General features: G+C 37.0%; 4 pseudogenes; all 4 read left to right on the forward strand.

The window, feature by feature from the left end:
- Positions 1–6,474: 6,474 nt before the first annotated feature.
- LOC116138815 lies at positions 6,475–9,326 on the forward strand (annotated as a pseudogene).
- Positions 9,327–9,465: 139 nt separating this feature from the next.
- Positions 9,466–11,389, forward strand: LOC116138816 (annotated as a pseudogene).
- A 3,191-nt stretch (positions 11,390–14,580) lies between these two features.
- On the forward strand, positions 14,581–16,623 carry LOC116138865 (annotated as a pseudogene).
- Positions 16,624–16,627: 4 nt separating this feature from the next.
- On the forward strand, positions 16,628–19,070 carry LOC116138817 (annotated as a pseudogene).
- Positions 19,071–19,450: the final 380 nt, after the last annotated feature.

A 19,450-nucleotide genomic window follows, 5' to 3' on the forward strand; every position in this document is an offset into this window, starting at 1 on the left:
CTGTTGCAGTCTTTCTTAGTTTGCTGGATGGGAAGCTTGGGCAGTTTCTGCTGCAGCTGTAGAATTTGAGAAGTTGCAATCTTTCTCCAGTTTGTGCAGAATTTGAAAAAAATAAGAATTTGTGCAGTTCTCCACTTTGTGAATTTGAGAAGCTACAGAAAAGTTGTTGTTCGGAGCTTGTTAAATTGGACTTATTGTTTAGGATGTTAGGATGGAACAGGCTGTTTAGGATGAAAATGGAGAAAAAATCAGTTGTGGTGATATCTTTCATGAACTTTTATTTTCTTTCACGTGAATAAATATTGTTTTCATGTATTTGCACATGATCAGTAATACAATTCACATTTGTTTTTTCTATTTGTTCTTTTTGGTGCCAGAGATAAGCCAACTTTTTCTCTTGAAACTGTGATGGTAGAAATAATGAATTATTTGCTTTTAGTTAATTGCAAACATTAAAAATTCAGGTTTTTTTTTTTAATAGGTAAACCTGCTAATTTTATTAAAAAATAAAAGAATTACATCCTAAAAATTGCACTCCCTTTTACACAGGCGAGGACTTTGGACATGCCCAAGGGACCAAACTACACAAAAAGAAACAAGAGCAAACAAGTATATACAATCCTTATACACAAATAGTAAGACTACACAAGACAAACAAACTGAAGCCTTCACCCAGACACCGCAGAAAATGCAGCAATCACATTGCACCTCCATACACACCACTGTCCAGATCCTACTTCAATTCAAGCACACACCACGCTACACATACTGGCCAAGACTCCTGGAAACTGCATAAACAAACTGCAACCTGCACACCTGCTCAATCTATACAGTGCAAAAACTACAACATGCCCAGGCTTCATATCCAACACCCACCAATCTACACCAGATGCACAGAAATCATGGTCTCACATAAAATGCAGAAATCTAAAGCAACAATGCATAGCCATAGTAACTACTTGACAATCCAGTTGAAGCTTGGGCTGCCTCCATTACCTATTGGGACCAAACCAATTATATTAAGAACTATCACAAGCTTTAAAGTAACAATTCTAAAATCTAAGCTCCACACAAATGTTCAGAAAAATATTGATAGACATACCAGCTGCAAATTTAAAGCAAAAGAAACACAATGATGCATTTTTTACTAGGGTAAAGTCTCAATAAACAAGTCATGCGGTTTAAAAACAATAACAATATACAGTTTAAAAATCAAAAATAAAAAATAAATGCTATAGTATAGAGATTTATATATTTAATAAACAACCCCCACCTTGGCTTAGCCCTCTAGCTCAAATCCATCATTATGATGAACTGTGAGTTTCTTAGATCACAATGAATCATAATTAGTTAAGCATTTTGCTGCTTCACTAATTCCTTACATTTGTTTCCATCTCCTTGATAGATTCCAAATCAAACATCGTACTTGATTCTAGCAATCAACTATATTGAACATCTATTTGACACTGAGTAACTAATGCTGATACACATTCTGTGTGTCTCTTTATTTGGCATTTTTAGTAATAAACTTACCCAAACATTTGATAAAGGAATATGCTTTGTAGGGCCAAAACCAAGCCCCAAGACCAAATTCAAAATAGTTGCTTAAAAAAACAATAACCATACAAATGCATTTCATCTGCGTCGAATCTTAACAAAAAAATTTGAACATTCAAAGACAAAAATCACCTTATCATTATTGCTATCTAGTTCTGTATCTGTCCCAGTTACTCTACAAACAATCTCTCTCTTCTTCTTGCAAAATATACATTAAACACAGTACTTCATTACTTGGGAAACCAAAAAAATAAATAAATTTAGAAACAAAACAAACTAAAAATGTTACCTTGAAACTTGGTATGAACTAAAACTTGCAAAACGACAGCGTTCCACGCGAGGAACATGTAAAGAAGCTAAAAATGGCTGAAGACGAACATGGTAGCAAACTCAAGTTCCCGCAAAAACTTGTCGTGAAATTCATGTTTGTAATCGAAAAACCAGAAGCTTTAGTTGGATTAAAGCAACATTGTAAAGCTCGGAGATCTTAAGGTTTTCGAGTGTAAATTTGGAGATTTTTTTGAAATCTTATCTTGACACTGAACAACATTTCGAGAGTCCATGAAGATAAGGGAGAGAGGACAACCTGGAGGGAACAAAGGGGTCAAGTGGTGGCAGGAGAGGCCGCGAGAGAGAGAGAGATCGGATAGGAGAGAGCGTAGAGATAGAGAGATATTGCATGAGATTTCAATTTAGGGTTTGCAAATGAATTTGGGATTAAGATTTGATTCATGGGGTTATGCTAAATTTTGAAATTTAGGGTTAGAAGAATTTTTTTTTTTTTTTTTTTGAGGGGGAAGTGATGTGGCATTAGCTGACGTGGCAGATGAGGTGGTATCTGCCAGTCAGCTGCCATTTCATTTGTAAGGGATGTTCTGTAGGGTTGATGTTTTGTGTAGTGTTTATTGTTTTAGTATATGGTTTGGTGAATGAATGGTCTACGAAGAATCCAATCCATTATAGTGGCCTTTCGATGTGGACGCCACCCCATTGAATTGATAGCCTACCACACAAAGTTTGCAATCACGCGTTGTTTTTTTATAAAGGTTTTTCGAACTCGTGATGATATCAGCTTTTGTGTTTGGTAGCCTCAAGTTCTGTATTGTTTATACATTTGATACTTACGATCTTATGGCGTAAGCTTTTTCTTTGAATTCTTCTTACTTTGTTGCCAAAAAATATTTTGAAGACCCAGAAAGACATAATTAATTCCTGTTTTGACTGATTATGAACGGATGGTGAATGATGTACTTGTTCCACATAGTTAAAACAATAACAATCCATTTTTGTATTTGGACATGTCCAACTACTTTGTTTTATTCCAAGTAATATTTTTTTTTTGGTAACAGGCGGTTGACGATCAGCTTGTGACTAATTCTTACTTAAATCCATTAAAGACTCGTACAAGCTCTGAAACTATTCTTAAGTCCACTGAACACCATACGCTATGTAGAGGTGGACAGGACCAGTCCCTTACGGTCCTAGGCCTGGGCCCGTTGGCACTAGTCCCAAATGGGTACCAGTCCCTCATGGACTGTGGGACCGGTACCAAGCCCATGAGAAAAACCATGACCCGGACCAGGCCCTAGGCCTAGTCGGGACTGGTCCCATGGGGCTGGATATTTTATTTTTCCCCCATCAATTTTTATTTATATGGGGCAAACACAAAATTTATAGGGCGGTTTTAATATTTTTTAGGGGTAAATTATTTATAATTTTTTAGACCTGAATTTTTTTTTATAAATTTGTAAAATTTTATTATTTTAACTCCCTCGAAATTTATATTTATTTTAAAATAACAGGGGGTTTTATGTAATTTGGGAGGGACTTTATTGACAAAATACAAATTTTTTGGGCCTAGGCCTGGACCGTCCCAGGCCCTGGGCCTTGAAGGAGGCCCAGTGGAGGGCCTGGCCCCCCTCCTTAAGCTTGGTCCTATTTTGGAACCAGGCCTCATCAGGAAACGGTCCTAGGATCGGGTTTTGTAGAGCTTGGCTTTTGGGGTGCCCAGTCTCAAATGCCCAAGCTCTAGTAGAGAGTGTGTAATCGATTTAACTAAATTTCAAGTCTATTAAGCATTATACAGCTTTAAAACTTTCTTTTTTTCAAGATTACATAAATAACAACACCATACAAGCGCAAATGAAGAAAACTAGAAATTATAAATGATTATAGCTGAGACACTTTGTCTAATCTCAAACATCAAAAACTTTATGATAACCTATAACTCTATCATCTTCGCCACAATTGCCCCTACGACCATCTGTGTGATTAAACTATTGTTACTTAGTCCTTGAATTTTCTTCTAATGGCTTATCTATTTGTTTGTTGAGAGATAGGTGATGGTGCCAAAACCTAGCTAAAGTGGGCCATTTAGATTACACATCTCAAAGCTATAAAAGCTTGATCCTTTATCAAAATCATACAATACGTTTATTATTTTCCTCATGACAACGTCTTGTCATCACTCTAGAAGTGTCACTACGAAATGCCATATAAAACGAGAGATCTCATCAACTCTAGAGTATCACTTCGACATGTCAACCTAAATAAAAGACCTTCGATCATTATTCTAATTTATTTAACACCAAAATGCTCATTTCAAAGCCTAAAAACCATTAGCTTGAGGTCGGATAAAAAAGTTAGTAGGTTACTTCAGTAGGTCTTGTATTTGAGTTAGGGGTGTTAGCTGAGTGACTTGCAACGTGAGCAACTTGAGTATGGGGGCTACGACTGGGGACTAGCCATGCGCTATAGTGTCAAGTGCTTCGACTACCAGATTTTGGTCCCGACTCGAGCTTGATTAGAAATAGCAAAAAAAAAGAATTTGGAGTTTTTTTTTTTGTGATGACTCGAGCTCAATCTCACCGTCGACTCCTAATTTTTAAGCTCAAGCTGGACACATAGTATGAGCATGAGCTTAAATTAATCCAAAACTTGGCTACGTTTTGTTTGCACCCTATAGTTTTAATTACCACAAAGTCATTTATCTTCATATTTAAATTTATTTGGCCCATAATAATGTGGAATAGTGTAAATCCGTCGTCTATACCATACTATATAAATAACCCATTATATAACCAAATAATATAGAATTTATGGGTAATTAAACATCCACGTGTCAAAAAACCAATTCCAATTGGACTCCTTCCCACAAACCCAAATTGCCCTCATAATCTCATCAAATAACTACTATTTAGTCCAGGAGAAACTCGTCTCCCTTCGTCCTCATTTCAGACGCAAAGCCTTGGACACTTACACACAATTTACAAAGCTACATAACCTTTTTCTTGTCTCTGTTGTTCCTCTGTTCCGACTTCAAAAGACTTTTCTCTTTTAACTCGAGATACTGAAGAGCGCCAATGGCTTCACTCTTTCATGCTGTGTCATTTCCATCAAGACTCTCTTCTTAATCCACATCTCATCACCATCTACTGCTAGTAAATGCCTTCGATTCTTCCTCATGAACTCAGCACATGATTGTCGAAAAGAATTACTAATAAGTCTTTGATTCATGCGGCCGTGCGTTTGTGACTCGGTCGCATGACGAATGAACGATTGGGGGTACCCGATAGGGAAGTGCACGAGCTGGTGGGCCGTAGCCGTTGGTACGAGGATGTAGAAAGCCGAAGATAGTGACGTGAGATTGATGAACTTGAAAAGGGCAGTCTAGTAGATTTCGTTCTAGTGGGATCGATCGCAGGGTTTCGACGGCGACATAGCAAACTAGGTGCGGAAATTGTTGATCTTATGTACAACAGCTTGAAGGTAAAACAGTCCGGCTCCTGCACCGACTAGGGTTAGCTTGCTTAACGGCAAATGGTTCTTGCGTAAGTGTTTTGTTTTGCTGTTTGTTTCGTGGTGAAAATTATGGTGAATGGGATTGAATTTTGGGAGTTTTTTAAAATTGGTTATTTTTGTGGTTTGTTAGTACTATGCGCTAGTTTGAAATCTTCGTTGTTAGGATGATATAATCACGGTTATTTTAGTTTGAAATTCTCGATTGCTTTATTGAAATGAAACTATGAGTTTATTTTTGAATGAATTATTAATCCTTATTTGATATTATGTGTATTGGTTATTGCTCATCAGATAGTATTTATCACTAGAAAATTAGTGATTTTGTTAACATATATTTTGGAGGTTTAGAGATTTCTCAAGAACTTGGAGTTGTAAAATTGAGGATAAGAACTTTGGATATTCCACTGCAGTCTAGCGTTGTATTCTATCCTGAATATGCTTTTATTATAAATCATTCTACTTTGATAATATATATTAGCGTGGCCAGAACTCTCCAAGAAACTGTTTTAGGATCTGATGGCAAAAGAGGTTGTAGAAATTCTCTTGATTTGGAACAAGAGGCACTGTAGCACCAATAATGACCTTACGCTTAATACATACTGTAGTCTTGTTGATATGAGCTTTTAAAATTATGTGTGCATGCAGGTATACATCCTTTTCCGCGTGTTGTTTCCCTTATTGTCAAGGGGTTGATATGCTGCAATTGCGAGAGTGGAGGAGATATCCAGACAATTGACTCAGAGAGTCTTCATTGTCCAGAACTCTATCAGCTTTTTCTGGACCATTGGCTACAACATCCTATAGACAATGCCAAATTTGAATCCGAAGTCCCAAGCGTGTGCAGTTGTAATTACATTAATTGCATACTTCTTTCAAGTTGTGCCAATTAGTTTTCAGACTAATAACCAATGAAATGATGATTACTTCCTAAGAAATGGTTAATTGTCAACGATGCGAAACACTGAATACATGTGAAGAGAAAGCCCTCATCTTTTTTTTGCTCTCTAGAATTATTTGAGAGTGTGAAGTTTGTTGAAGCTCACTTGGGCTATTTCTTTCCATGCTCATGTTTAGAAATACAAGATTTGAAAGAAGAGCATCATTGGGACTCCTCAGATAACAGACTCAATAGTTTTACCAGACAACGTGGAATTTCTGGGACAAAAGATTGATCTCTCCCCCTTAAAGCATGGTGTTCTATAAGTAGATATCGAAAGTCATCCTTCAAGGTTTATTATAATTTAGTTACAGTCATTGAATTTCTAAATTATTAGTTTAGTTTTATGTCAATAAGATCAGGCAGTTTCTTTGGAGTACACTTACAGCCCCAGGACCACAGTTCAGCAGTTTATGCGTTTCCATGATATAAATTATTAGTATAAAGACATTTTCCCAGTGGTTCTTGACTTAAGCAAAATGAATGTCATGATTTTCTCCCAATGGTTCTTCCTAGAAAATATCTTTGAACTAGATGGGAAGAGACTCCAGGAGCATGTATGGTTTGCTTATATAATCAGCTTAAGGTTCTGTAGAGGAAGACACAATTTCAGCTGAAAAACACAGAGTTTATCGTGGACGAAATGGAAATGGTTCATATCTTCAGTGTTTCAAGAACTATTAAACAACTTTTTCTTTGTTGTCTCATAGCTGCTTTTCATGATCTTGCTCGTGCAGATCCTCCCTACAGTCTTTGTCCACAAGATACGAATTATGCAGCTGATAGTCCATTCGAACATAACCTCGACAATCTCTTCAGGTCCTTACCCTCAAATACTTCTATTCCCAAGTTTTTCAATACCTCAGTTGGAAATTCCTCAGACACAGTTTATGGTCTGTACATGTGCCTGAACTATACTCAAAATGATGATTGCAAAACCTGCATAGAAATTGCATCACAAAATGGTGAGAGGCTTTGTCCAAACAAAACCGAAGCAGTTGTATGGGAAGAAGTATGTCAACTGCGCTACTCTAATGAAAATTTCTTTGGCTGACTGGATGTCACACGAAACATCCCCTTATTTAACGTCAAAAATGTATTGGAACCAGAAAGATATAAGTCTCTCGTGAAGAAAATTCTAAGTTATCTCACCAAGGCAGCAGTTTTTGATCCTTCAACTGAGATGTATGCTACTGGAAATGTACCTTTTACCGATACAGATACGTTATATGCTCTAATTCAGTGCACTAGAGATTTATCTGCTGATGATTGTAATACGTGTCTCGAGATTGCAATTGCGAATATTTCATCTTGTTGCTATTTTTCTCGAGGAGCACAACTTGTCAGTCGTAGTTGCTATTTGAGGTATGAATTATATGCCTTCTATGAAGGTGTCACTGAATTTGCTGACACTGATGAAAACAGAGCCACAGGGAAAGGTAATTACTGTTGAGTGTAGTTTCCAATGAGAATTGCTTTTCAATACTTGTGTTTGATGAATTAAAAATCAAGATTCAGAATTTTATGCTTTCAAATGCAGGCAACCAAAGGAAGATATGGATTATTATAATTCTATCAACTATCTTGGTATGTCTAATATTGCTAGTAGCCTTGGCTTGTGCAGTCTACTGTATTAGAACAAGAAAAGGAAGTCGGAAATGTAAAGTTGCTTATAGGACTGTTTTTCTTTCGTTTGTTTTATTTTCTTTTTAACAGCACCTTGAGGCTCAAGTTAATATTCAAGTTCAATCCGGCAATAGTCGTGATCAGAACAGAACAGATTTTCGTGACCAGCATATTGAGGGGACAGATGATCTAAAGGCTCAGGAATTTTATATTGATCTAAAAACTATACATGTTGCAACTGATAGTTTCTCTGATTCTAATATGCTCGGACAAGGCGGGTTTGGTCCTGTTTACAAGGTAAAAGAATATAATATATCTAATGATTCATTAACTGATTGTTCCATTAACCAGAAGGAAGTGGCTTTTTCAGGGTATATTAGGTGATGGAAAGGAAGTAGCAGTAAAAAGGCTTTCCGCTTGTTCTGAGCAGGGTACCGAGGAATTCACAAATGAAGTCCTACTCATACTGAAACTACAGCACAAAAATCTTTTAGGCTTCTTGGTTTTTGTGTAGATGGAGAGGAAAAGCTGCTTGTCTAAGGGTTTATACCAAACAGTAGCCTCGATGTAATCCTTTTTGGTAAGTTTTATGTCCATTTTCTTTTTTCTGATTTTTTTCAGCTTGGCTCCTCCAATTGACTTCATAGAAACTATATTTAATGGTTAGATCCAAGGAAACGTGCTCAACTTAGTTGGAGTGAACGTATTAATATTGTAAATGGAATTGCAAAGGGAATTCTTTATCTTCATGAAGATTCTCGACTTAGAGTCATTCATAGAGACCTAAAACCGAGTAATGTCTTTTTGGACTTTGAAATGAATGCAAAGATCTCAGACTTTGGAATGGCTAGGATTTTTGCGGGTGGTGAAGGAGAAGCTAATACAGCAAGAATAGTTGGAACATAGTAAGTATTAAACTTGTTTAATTTTTGGGTCAGAAATGATTTGAATTTGACACGTAGAAACACATATATTTTGATTATTGTATATTAAAAGTTCATTAGGAAAGGCCATGGAGGGATTGACTGACAAAATCTTGTTATTTTGTTGGTGAAATAGGTGGTTACATGCCTCCAGAGTATGCTATGGAGGGATTATACTCCATTAAGTCCGATGTTCATAGCTTTGGAGTTCTCTTGCTTGAAATTATCACCGGAAGGAGGAATGCCGGCGACCATAAATTAAAAAAAGCTCCTACCCTGCTAGCGCTGGTAAATTCTTGTACTCCGCAATTGATATCAATGTTCTACAAGTGCTAACATTAATGTTAACCATATTAACCAAATGATGATGCAGGAATGGAAACTATGGAATGAGGGGATGAGTAATGCTACACCATCCATTACACCATTTTCATTACACTGACCATTTTACTAATAATTATTTTATTATAATATTAAAAATTTAAAATAATTAAAAATTTATGTGGATGTGACATATGCCACATCATCGTGTAATGAAAATGGTGTAATGGGTGGTGTAAATATAGTATTACTCATGAGGGGAATGCATTGGAGTTAATGGACCCATTATTAACTGATACAATGGATCATGATGAATTTCTAAGATACTTCCATATTGGTTTGTTATGCGTTCAAGAGGATGCATTTGACAGGCCTACAATGTCTTCTGCCATTTTAATGTTGAAAGGGGAAACCAAAACTGCTCGACAACCTGAAAGACCTGCCTTCTCACTGGGAAGATTTACTGATCATTATCAGTTAGAAGATAACAATTGTTTGGCTAATTACTTAACAATTTCTGATGTTTTGCCTAGGTGATCCAAAATACACTTTTAGTTCACAGGACAACTCGTCTCCCTTCGCTTCCATTTCAGACAGCCTTGGAACTTACACAATTTACAACGCTAATAACCTTTTTCTTGTCTCTGTGTTTCCTCTGTTCCGACTTCAAAAGACTTTTCTTCTTGTTAATCGAGATACTGAAGAGCCAATGGCTTCACTCTTTCATCTGTGTCATTTCCATGCAAGACTCTTTCTTAATCCCATTCTCACCAGCTCACTGCTGTAAAGCTCGATTCTTCCTCTGAACTCAGCCAGTATTTCGAAAGAATTACTATATCTTTGAATTCAAGGCCTGTCTTTGTGACTCGGTCATGGACGATGACGAGTGGGTCCCTAGGGAGGAAGAGTGGTGCCGTAGCCGTGTAGAGGATGAAACCCAAGAGTGACGGAGATTGATACTTGAAGAAGGCGTAGTAGATTCGTTCTATGGGATCGATCGCGGGTTCGGCGACTAGCAAACTAGAGCGGAAATTGTGTGAGCTTATGACACCCTTGAAGGTAAAAATCCGACTCCTGCACCACTAAGGGTTAGCTTTGCTTAACGGCAAATGGATTCTTGCGTAAGTGTTTGTGTTGCTGTTTGTTTCGTGGGAAAATTAGGTGAAGGGATGAATTTGGGAGTTTTTAAAATTGGGTATTTTTGTGGGTTTGTTAGTACTTGAGCTGAAGTTGAAACTTCGGTTGATTTAGGATGATATAATCACACAGGTTATTTTAGTTGAATTCTATTGCTTTAGAAATGAAAATATGATATTATTTTTGAATGAATTTTAATCCTTTTTGATAATTTGTTTGGTTATTGCTCATAGGTATATATTTATCACTAGAAAATTAGTGATTTTGTTAACAATATAGTTGGAGGGTTAGAGATTCTCTCAAGAACTTGGAGTTGTAATGAGATAAGAACTTTGGATATTCCACTGGCGATCTTGTATTCTATCATGAATTTGCTTTTATATAATCATCTACTTTGATAATATATTAGGTGGCTGCAGAACTCTCCAAGAAACTGTTTTAAGTCTGATGGCAAAAGAGGTTGTAGATTCTCTTGAGTTGGAACAGAGAGGCAGCTGTACACCAATAGATGACTTACGCTTTTCATACTGTAGTCTTGTTGATACTAGTTTAAAATTATGTGTGGCAATCAGGTATACATCTTTTCCGGTTTGTTTCCCTATTTCAAGGGGTTTATTGCAATTGCGAGAGTGGAGGAGATATCTCAGACAATTGACTCAGAGAGCTTCATTGTCCAGAACTCTATCCGTTTTCTGGACCATTGGCTACAACCTCCTATAGTACCAATGCCAAATTTGAAGTCCGAAGTCCCAAGCGTGTGCAGGTTTGTAATTACATTATTGCATCTTCTTTCAAGTTGTGCCAATTAGTTCGGACTATAACCAATGAAATGATGATTACTTCCTAAGAAATGGTTTAATTGGCAGACGAAAACATAATAATGTGAAAGAGAAGCCCTCATCTTTTTGCATCTTGAATGTATTTGAGAGTTGTAAGTTTTGATTGAGCTCTAATTGGCTATTTCATTTCCTTCTGTTTAGATCAAGTTTGAAGAAGGCATCATTGGGACTCCTCAGTATAAACAGACTCAATAGTTTTACCAGACAACGTGGAATTTCTGGGACAAAAGATTGATCTCTCCCCTTAACAGGTGTTCTATAAGTAGATATCGAAAGTCTCTTCAAGGTTTATTATAATTTAGTTACATCATTGAATTTCTAAATTATAGTTTAGTTTTATGTCAATAAGATCAGGCAGTTCTTTGGGTACACTTACAGCCCCAGGACCCCATTCAGCAGTTTATGCGTTTCCATGATATAATTATTAGTATAAAGACATTTTCCAGTGGTTCTTGACTTAAGCAAAATATGTCATGATTTTCTCCCAATGGTTTCTCCTAGAAAATTCTTTGAAACTATGGGAAGAGACTCCAGGAGCATGTATGGTTTGCTTATATAATCAGCTTAAGGTTCTGTAGAGGAAGACACAATTCGCTGAAAAACACAGAGTTTATCGTGGACGAAATGGAAATGGTCTCATATCTCAGTGTTTCAAGAAACTATAAACAACTTTTCTTTGTTGTTCATAGTGCTTTTCATGATCTTGCTCGTGCAGATCCTCCTACAGTCTTTGTCCACAAGATACGATTGCAGCTGATAGTCCATTCGAACATAACCTCGACAATCTCTTCAGTCCTTACCCTCAAATACTTCTATTCCCAATGTTTTCAACCTCAGTTGGAAATTCCTCAGACACGTTTATGGTCTGTACATGTGCCCTAACTATACCAAACTGATGGAGATTTCAACTTTAGGGTTTGCAAATGAATTTTGGGATTAAGATTTGATTCATGGGGTTATGCTAAATTTTGAAATTTAGGGTTAGAGAATTTTTTTTTTTTTTTTTTTTTTTTTAGGGGGAAGTGATGTGGCATCTAGCTGACGTGGCAGATGAGGTGGTATCTGCCATGTCAGCTGCCATGTCATATTGTAAGGGGATGTTGTAAGGGATTGATGTTTGTGTAGTGTTATTGTTTAGTTTATGGTTTGGATGAATGATTGGTCTACGAAGAACTCCAATCCATTATAGGGCCTTCGATGTGGACGCCACCCCATTGAATTGATAAGCCTACCACACAAAAGTTTGCAATCACGCTTTGTTTTTTTTAAAGGTTTTTCGATACTGTGGATGATATCAGCTTTGGTGTTTGGTAGCCTCAAGTTTGTATTGTTTAATCATTTGTTTACGATCTTATGGACGTAAGCTTTTTCTTTGAATTCTTCTTCTTTGTTGTCCACAAAAAATATTTTGAAGACCCAGAAAGACAAATTAATTTGCTTTTTGGACTGATTATGAACGATGGTGAAAGATGTACTTGTTCCACATAGTTAAAACAATAACAATCCATTTTTGTATTTGGACATTCCAACTACTTTGTTTATTCCAAGTAATATTTTTTTTTTGGTAATCAGGTGTTCCGATCAGCTTGTGAAACTAATTCTTAAATCCATTAAATACCGTACAAGCTCTGAAACTAATTCTTAAGTCCACTGAACACCATACAGTCATAGTAGAGGTGGACAGGGACCAGTCCCTTACGGGCCTAGGCCTGGGCCCGTTTGGGACTAGTCCCAAATGGGACCAGTCACTCATGGACTTGGGACCGGTACCAAGCCCATGAGAAAAACCATGACCCGGACCAGGCCCTAGGCCTAGTCGGGACTGGTCCCATGGGGCTTGGATAATTTTATTTTTCCCCCTCAATTTTTTTATATTTTGGGGGCAAAACAAAATTTTATAGGGGGTTTTTAATATTTTTTAGGGGTAAATTTTATAAATTTTTTAGACCTGGGATTTTTTTTATAAATTTTGTAAAATTTTATTTTAACCCTCGAAATTTATATTTATTTTAAAATTAACAGGGGGTTTTATGTAATTTGGGAGGGGACTTTATTGAAAAAATACAAAATTTTTTGGGCCTAGGCCTGGGACCGGTCCCAGGCCTGGGCCTTGAAGGAGGGCCCAGTGGAGGGCCCGGGCCCTCCTCCTTAAGCTTGGTCCTATTTTGGGACCAGGCCTCTCAAGGACCGGTCCTAGGATCGGGTTTTGGAGCTGGGCTTTTGGGCCCAGTCTCAAATGCCCAGCTCTAAGTGAGAGTGTTCGAGTTAACTAATTTCAAGTCTATTAAGCATTATACAAGCTTTAAAACTTATTTTCAAGTTCATTCAACACCATACAAGCTCAATGAGTCAAATAAATTATAAATATGATAGATGAGCACTTTGTCTAACTCAAACATAAAACCTTTTGATAACCTATAATCTTATCATCTCGCCACAATCTACGAGCCAAGTGATTAAATATATGTTACTTAATCCTTGAATTTCTCTAATGGCTTAATATTTTGTTTGTTGAGGAGATATGGGCCAGAAACCTAGGGCTAAAAGTGGGCCATTTAGATTACACAATCTCAAAGCTTAGAAAAGCTTGATCCTTTATCAAAATCAGACAAATCGGTTTTATTTATCCTCTGACAACGACTTGTCATCAACTCTAGAAGTGTCACTACGAAATGTCATATAAAAACGAGAGATCTCATCAACTCTAGGAGTATCACTTCGACATGTCATACCTAAACAAAAGACCTTCGAGTCATTTTCTAATTTAATTTAACACCAGCAAAATGCTCTTTCAAAGGCTCTAATTAAACCATTTAGCTTGAGGTCGGATAAAAAAATTGTAGGTTATTCAGTGGTCTTGTATTTGAGTTAGGGGTGTTAGCTGAGATGACTTGCTCGTGAGCAACTTGAGTTCGACTCGGCCTGGCTATAGTGTCAAGGCGAGTTCGAGCTACCAGATTTTGGCCCGACTCGAGCTTGATTAGAAAAGCAAAAAAAATAAAGAATTTGAGAGTTTTTTTTTTTTGGTGAGCTCGAGCTCAATCTCACTCGAACTCTAATTTTTAAGCTCAAGCTTGACATCATAGTAAATGAGCTGAGCTTAATTAATCCAAAACTTGGCTCGGTTTGTTTGCACCCTTAGTTTAAGTCACACAAAGTCATTATCTATCATATTTATAATTTATTTGGTCCAGTAATTAATGTGTAGGTAAATCGGTCTAAACACTCTAATTAATAACCCAAATTATATGAACCAAATAATATAGAATATTTGGTAATTAAACATCCACGTGTCAAAAAACCAATTCAATTGGACTCCTTCCCACCAAACCCAATATTGCCCTCATAATCTCATCAAATAACACTATTTAGTCCAAGGAGAAACTCGTCTCCCTTCGGCTTCATTTCAGACAGCCTTGGAACATTACACAATTTACAAAGCTCAATAACCTTTTTCTTGTCTCTGTTGTTCCTCTGTTCCGACTTCAAAAGACTTTTCTCTTTGTAATCGAGATACTGAAGAGCCAATGGCTTCACTCTTTCATCTGTGTCAATTTCCATGCAAGACTCTTTCTTTAATCCCATCTCATCACCAGCTCACTGCTGTAAAGCCTTCGATTCTTCCTCTGAACTCAGCCAGGATTTCGAAAAGAATTACTAATAAGTCTTTGAATTCAAGGCCTGTCTTTGTGACTCGGTCCATGGACGATGACGAGTGGGGTCCCGATAGGGAGGAAGAAGGTGGTGCCGTAGCCGTGGTAGAGGAGGAGAAGCCCAAAGAAGTGACGGAGATTGATAACTTGAAGAAGGCGTTAGTAGATTCGTTCTATGGGATCGATCGCGGGTTGACGGCGACTAGCAAAACTAGAGCGGAAATTGTTGAGCTTATGACACAGCTTGAAGGTAAAAATCCGACTCCTGCACCGACTAAGGGTTAGCTTTGCTTAACGGCAAATGGATTCTTGCGTAAGTGTTTGTTTTGCTGTTTGTTTCGTGGGAAAATTATGGTGAAGGGATTGAATTTGGGAGTTTTTAAAATTGGGTATTTTTGTGGTTTGTTAGTACTTGAGCTAAGTTGAAACTTCGGTTGATTTAGGATGATATAATCACACAGGTTATTTTAGTTGAATTCTATTGCTTTAGAAATGAAAATATGATATTATTTTTGAATGAAATTTTAATCCTTTTTGATAATTTGTTTGGTTATTGCTCATAGGTATATATTTATCACTAGAAAATTAGTGATTTTGTTAACAATATAGTTGGAGGGTTAGAGATTCTCTCAAGAACTTGGAGTTGTAAAATTGAGATAAGAACTTTGGATATTCCACTGGCGATCTTGTATTCTATCATGAATATGCTTTTATATAATCAATTCTACTTTGATAATATATATTAGGTGGCTGCAGAACTCTCCAAGAAACTGTTTTAAGTCTGATGGCAAAAGAGGTTGTAGATTCTCTTGAGTTGGAACAGAGAGGCAGCTGTAGCACCAATAGATGAACTTACGCTTTTCATACTGTAGTCTTGTTGATACTGAGTTTAAAATTATGTGTGGCAATGCAGGTATACATCCTTTTCCGGTTTGTTTCCCTTATTGTCAAGGGGTTTATTGCAATTGGCGAGAGTGGAGGAGATATCTCAGACAATTGACTCAGAGAGCTTCATTGTCCAGAACTCTATCCGGTTTTCTGGACCATTGGCTACAACATCCTATAGTACCAATGCCAAATTTGAAGTCCGAAGTCCCAAGCGTGTGCAGGTTTGTAATTACATTAATTGCATCTTCTTTCAAGTTGTGCCAATTAGTTCAGGACTATAACCAATGAAATGATGGATTACTTCCTAAGAAATGGTTTAATTGGCAAGATCGAAACACTAATAATGTGAAAGAGAAAGCCCTCATCTTTTTGCATCTCTGAATGTATTTGAGAGTTGTAAGTTTTGATTGAGCTCTAATTGGCTATTTCATTTCCTTCTGTTTAGATCAAGTTTGAAGAAGGCATCATTGGGACTCCTCAGATAACAGACTCAATAGTTTTACCAGACAACGTGGAATTTCTGGGACAAAAGATTGATCTCTCCCCCTTAAAGCATGGTGTTCTATAAGTAGATATCGAAAGTCATCCTTCAAGGTTTATTATAATTTAGTTACAGTCATTGAATTTCTAAATTATTAGTTTAGTTTTATGTCAATAAGATCAGGCAGTTTCTTTGGAGTACACTTACAGCCCCAGGACCACAGTTCAGCAGTTTATGCGTTTCCATGATATAAATTATTAGTATAAAGACATTTTCCCAGTGGTTCTTGACTTAAGCAAAATGAATGTCATGATTTTCTCCCAATGGTTCTTCCTAGAAAATATCTTTGAACTAGATGGGAAGAGACTCCAGGAGCATGTATGGTTTGCTTATATAATCAGCTTAAGGTTCTGTAGAGGAAGACACAATTTCAGCTGAAAAACACAGAGTTTATCGTGGACGAAATGGAAATGGTCCATATCTTCAGTGTTTCAAGAACTATTAAACAACTTTTTCTTTGTTGTCTCATAGCTGCTTTTCATGATCTTGCTCGTGCAGATCCTCCCTACAGTCTTTGTCCACAAGATACGAATTATGCAGCTGATAGTCCATTCGAACATAACCTCGACAATCTCTTCAGGTCCTTACCCTCAAATACTTCTATTCCCAAGTTTTTCAATACCTCAGTTGGAAATTCCTCAGACACAGTTTATGGTCTGTACATGTGCCTGAACTATACTCAAAATGATGATTGCAAAACCTGCATAGAAATTGCATCACAAAATGGTGAGAGGCTTTGTCCAAACAAAACCGAAGCAGTTGTATGGGAAGAAGTATGTCAACTGCGCTACTCTAATGAAAATTTCTTTGGCTGACTGGATGTCACACGAAACATCCCCTTATTTAACGTCAAAAATGTATTGGAACCAGAAAGATATAAGTCTCTCGTGAAGAAAATTCTAAGTTATCTCACCAAGGCAGCAGTTTTTGATCCTTCAACTGAGATGTATGCTACTGGAAATGTACCTTTTACCGATACAGATACGTTATATGCTCTAATTCAGTGCACTAGAGATTTATCTGCTGATGATTGTAATACGTGTCTCGAGATTGCAATTGCGAATATTTCATCTTGTTGCTATTTTTCTCGAGGAGCACAACTTGTCAGTCGTAGTTGCTATTTGAGGTATGAATTATATGCCTTCTATGAAGGTGTCACTGAATTTGCTGACACTGATGAAAACAGAGCCACAGGGAAAGGTAATTACTGTTGAGTGTAGTTTCCAATGAGAATTGCTTTTCAATACTTGTGTTTGATGAATTAAAAATCAAGATTCAGAATTTTATGCTTTCAAATGCAGGCAACCAAAGGAAGATATGGATTATTATAATTCTATCAACTATCTTGGTATGTCTAATATTGCTAGTAGCCTTGGCTTGTGCAGTCTACTGTATTAGAACAAGAAAAGGAAGTCGGAAATGTAAAGTTGCTTATAGGACTGTTTTTCTTTCGTTTGTTTTATTTTCTTTTTAACAGCACCTTGAGGCTCAAGTTAATATTCAAGTTCAATCCGGCAATAGTCGTGATCAGAACAGAACAGATTTTCGTGACCAGCATATTGAGGGGACAGATGATCTAAAGGCTCAGGAATTTTATATTGATCTAAAAACTATACATGTTGCAACTGATAGTTTCTCTGATTCTAATATGCTCGGACAAGGCGGGTTTGGTCCTGTTTACAAGGTAAAAGAATATAATATATCTAATGATTCATTAACTGATTGTTCCATTAACCAGAAGGAAGTGGCTTTTTCAGGGTATATTAGGTGATGGACAGGAAGTAGCAGTAAAAAGGCTTTCCGCTTGTTCTGAGCAGGGTACCGAGGAATTCACAAATGAAGTCCTACTCATACTGAAACTACAGCACAAAAATCTCGTTAGGCTTCTTGGTTTTTGTGTAGATGGAGAGGAAAAGCTGCTTGTCTACGAGTTTATGCCAAACAGTAGCCTCGATGTAATCCTTTTTGGTAAGTTTTATGTCCATTTTCTTTTTTCTGATTTTTTTCAGCTTGGCTCCTCCAATTGACTTCATAGAAACTATATTTAATGGTTAGATCCAAGGAAACGTGCGCAACTCAGTTGGAGTGAACGTATTAATATTGTAAATGGAATTGCAAAGGGAATTCTTTATCTTCATGAAGATTCTCGACTTAGAGTCATTCATAGAGACCTAAAACCGAGTAACGTTTTGTTGGACTCTGAAATGAATCCAAAGATCTCAGACTTTGGAATGGCCAGGATTTTTGCAGGTGGTGAAGGAGAGGCTAATACAGCAAGAATAGTTGGAACATAGTAAGTATTAAACTTGTTTAATTTTTGGGTCAGAAATGGTTTGAATTTGACATGTAGAAACACATATTTTTTTTATTATTGTATATTAAAAGTTCATTAGGAAAGGCCATGGAGGGATTGACTGACAAAATCTTGTTATTTTGTTGGTGAAATAGTGGTTACATGCCTCCGGAGTACGCTATGGAGGGATTATACTCCATTAAGTCTGATGTTTATAGCTTTGGAGTTCTCTTGCTTGAAATCATCACCGGAAGGAGGAATGCCGGTGACCATAAATCTAAAAAAGCTCCTACCCTGGTAGCGCAGGTAAATTCTTTTACTCTGCAATTCATATCAATGTTCTACATGTGCTAACATTAATGTTAGCCGTATTAACCAAGTGATGATGCAGGCATGGCAACTATGGAATGAGGGGAATGCATTGGAGTTAATGGACCCATTATTAGCTGATACGACGGATCATGATGAAGCTTTAAGATACTTCCAGATTGGTTGTTTTGTGTTCAAGATGATACATTGACAGGCCTACAATGTCTTCTGCCGTTGTAATGTGATGTGTGATTAAGATGATATTATGCTGGAAACTCAGGAAGTTGGGTACTTTTTGTAATACTGGAGCTGCATATTCTAGCGGCAAAAATTCGGTGTTCTGTTGGCGTTGTTCTTACTGAAATGCACCAGCATTTCTTTGTTTTTTATAATGTTTATTTTAGGTGAATTCAGCTAGAAATCTGCTGTTGATTAGGTGCAGATGTAATGTGATGTGGTTGTAGTTGTTAGTAAGTATGGCTGTTTAAATTTTGTTAAGTCTGCTGCAGAGTAGGTGTAACTGCAGTGCAAACCATGTTTATATTCAGCATTTCTGTTCAATGAAAGTTAATTCCCATGTGAAAGATTCTTGAGTGGTGTGTGGACCCAACATAACAGCTACATT

This window comes from Pistacia vera, unplaced genomic scaffold (genome assembly GCF_008641045.1).
Source record: "Pistacia vera cultivar Batoury unplaced genomic scaffold, PisVer_v2 Contig344, whole genome shotgun sequence".
NCBI lineage: Eukaryota > Viridiplantae > Streptophyta > Magnoliopsida > Sapindales > Anacardiaceae > Pistacia > Pistacia vera.